At 37.9% G+C, this 3,503-nt stretch overlaps 1 non-coding gene across 1 annotated transcript; it reads left to right on the forward strand.

Moving 5' to 3' along the window:
- The first annotated feature begins 2,279 nt into the window (after positions 1 to 2,279).
- On the forward strand, positions 2,280 to 2,498 carry LOC115072790. The gene has a single exon (XR_003851813.1). It is a non-coding gene; the product is annotated as a small nucleolar RNA U3 (small nucleolar RNA).
- Positions 2,499 to 3,503: the final 1,005 nt, after the last annotated feature.

Here is a 3,503-nt window from a genome sequence, read left to right on the forward strand (position 1 = left end):
TCCTGAATGACACTGACACCTGCGCTTGTTTTGGCCAGCTTATTAAGAAGTCTTCAGATCAGTGGGCTGTGCTCTGGGTACATGCAAATCATGAAGGTTTTGGTGAGACTGGACAAAGCTTCAGGACTGGTTCATCTTAATAATGCAGCAAAACCACCAGGTCCTCCGGTGTCCTAGGCCAGAATAGGAATGTATAAATTTTTCTACAAAGAATGTAGTGATGTCTAGGGGCCATTATCAGTGTTGTCTCCTGTAAAAACATGCTATTATAATTTGGTTAACTCCAGTTGCAATAATGCCTCTGCTGCTGTTCCATTTAGGACAAGGATTATTCATAATGCTCAATCCTAAAAATGTAAAAACTTTCACAGACTCCTTTCATTGGTGCCTGTCTATATAACTGATGGCAAACTGAAACAGATGAACAATAATAACAAGAACTACAGTAAAGCAGAGTCATGATTTATAATAATGTGTGGGATCTGCCATCACTAATCTGTGATCCTTAGCTAGGCAATATTCCTTATTCTGTTTTTGATTTCTCTATAACACTACTTCCATCATTGACACCCAAAGTTATGGATTTCCCCTCATCTCATTTGAATGAACGGGCTTCCTTCCCAGCCTTGCTGATGATTTCATGCATCTCTGCCTAATATTGCCAGATCATACTTATTGCTTTTGTTCTCCATCTAGTGTTACCCCAAGTCATTGTCTTCAAAATTGGAAGCCCTCTTAGTACCATGTTCATTCCTTTGGATCTACCATGTTCTTAAACTTGCATATTCGATCACCATCAAAGTGCTTACATCTTCTCAATGAGTATGGTTGGGACAATGGGTCCTAAAGAGTGTGAGTGGAGAAGCATGCAAAAAAGATAATAGACACTCTTCATGGGGAGTTGCAACCACAATAAAGTACAGAGAGGGTCTTCACATGGTAGGAACTGTGTGTACTGTTGGCTCAGACTGTCAAACCAAGATAGGTGGAACAAGAAAACCATTTATTTAAGTAGATTTCCTTTGTGTAGGAGTCACATTCAAACTGGGTATGGCAGACAGCCATCCAGGTATGCAAAGGTGTGATCTCCACATACAGAGTATCAAAGTAGACCAACTGGGTATAGATATTTGCAAAGGAAGAATAGAGTTGTTGACCAATAGTGGGAGATTTTGAACACAGGATTGAGCCAATAAGTAAATAAATGAATCAAAATAAGATCCATGCTCTTGACTATTAGGAAAAGAAACTATGAATTTGAAAAGAGACTAGACTCCAGTGCATAAATTTGCACTGAAGAATACAAATGCTTAACTGCCTATGACTTAACATGTATAAGGTCTGGTGTGAGGGCATGGTAGAGAGTCATAGATGGGAGAGGGGTTCTGAATTTGATTAAGAACTCCTGTATGGGGGCTGGATGGATCAGTGGTAAGAACACTGGTTGTTCTTGCAGAAGACTCAGGTTTGAATCCAAGCACCCAAGGCATAGGTGGGAGAAGGGTTCTGAATTTGATTAAGAACTCCTGTATGGGGGCTGGAGAGATGGATCAGTGGTTAAGAACACTGGTTGTTCTTGCAGAAGACTCAGGTTTGAATCCAAGCACCCACATGGCAGCTAACATAACTCCATAACTCCAGTCCCAAGGGACCTGACAGCCTCTTCTGATCTCTGTGAGCATTGCACAACATGAGTGCACTTACCTACATGCAGGCAATACATGTATGCACATAAAATAAAAATAATAAATAAATTTAAAAAAGAACTCCTGTATGAAATGTATAAAAGCTCAGTTAAAGAAAAAAACTAAAAAGAAAAGAGTGCATCAAAATAAACTATGGGTTGTTAAAAATAACATTTTCAGGCCTGGAGAGATGGATCAGTGGTTAAGAACACTGTTCTTGCAGAAGACCTAAGTTCGAATTCCAGTACCCACATGGCAGCTAACAACTGTCCATAACTCCAGTTCCAGGCTATTCAACAGCCTCTTCTGTCCTCCATGGGCATTGCACAACATGGGTACACTTACCTCCATGCTGGTATAACACTAAAACACATAAAATTAAAAAAAATAACATTTTCAATGCATATTTTAGCTAGAAATATAAACACATAAACATATGTGTATAGAGAGCTACATTGATAATTTCCCTTAGTTTAGAAGAAATGAGTCGTCTAGTCATCTAAAGCTCCAGGAACATTTTAATTCTGAAAATTAAATTGAAATAGTTCATTTTTGGAGGAATATCTATTTCTGAACTCAGAATAAGGAAAATACAAGACTATACTTTCAGGGATCATTTATATAGTTCTTTACTAGAGAAGTTTCTCTGACTGTGTAAAGTACCAGAAACCACAAGGAGAAGACATAACATTCTCTACTGAGTGTAAAGCCAGAGAAGCCAGATCCTGGTGCTGCTTCCCTGCAACTGCCACTTGTCATTAATAATTGTTATTCTCTCTTCCGGGAGTAGAGGAAGAGAATGCAGTCTGAGTGAATAATAATAATTTAAAAAATAAGGAAAATACGAGATGAAACTTGATTATTTTTCATCTAAAAGAACTCTTTAAGCATCAGGGGATCAAATGATCACAAATAGAAGCCAATTTGGACAGCAATTGAGCAAATCTGAAGACTGAAAACACATAATGATTAATAAATGACTACTATGCTATGCCAGCTGAAGAAAATAGGAAACTATGAAATCAACTAATATTTAAATTATAATAGAGATTAATCAAGTATCAAAGACTTCTATATGAATGGTCACTAATTTAAATGGGGATTGTAACTGCTGCAGAGAATTTCAGCAGACACCATTATAATCCAAGATCAAAGTGAACATCATAAAATAATGGGATCACCTAAAATCCTATACCCTCTTTTGAGAATAAATACACCAGCTCCACAGATTGTAGATTGTTATTGTATTTAAAAACAAGGCTTCAAGAGAGATAATTATATTCAGGTAATTTTAGTGATTCCTAATCTAATATTTCCAGTGCGCTAAGAGGAGAACATTTCTCTGTCAGCTATACCTCACCAATAGTGAAACAAGGATTGTCTCATTTTTAAGCCACGCAATTTGTGGTACTTTGCAAATTTTCTCTGAACTTTCCCCTGGAGAGAAATACAGAAATTTCTATTCATCCTAGAGAAGATACCAACAGAGCATACTATCCATACTGTCCATGTCTGGGTAGGTTTATAAGGATCACCTATAGGATCAAGGCTGGGGGGTTATTTAAAGGACTATGGATGACTGAAAGGAAGGTGCATAACTGACTGAAAACTGACTCCACCATCAGTGATGATTCACAACAGCTTCATCACTGGAGCCTTCAGCCCAATCAACCTTCTATATAGTATATCAAATACATGTCACTGGGTCAGGAATGCATTCAGCTTTGGGGGATAGGAGGGAGTGGCTAGACTCACAGGTGAAAATTGATTACTCATCACTTTCTTTTCACTTGGAAACCTCAACAAACCCAATCTTGT

The sequence above is a fragment of the Nannospalax galili genome, unplaced genomic scaffold (assembly GCF_000622305.1).
Source record: "Nannospalax galili isolate Female #2095 unplaced genomic scaffold, S.galili_v1.0 scaffold564, whole genome shotgun sequence".
NCBI lineage: Eukaryota > Metazoa > Chordata > Mammalia > Rodentia > Spalacidae > Nannospalax > Nannospalax galili.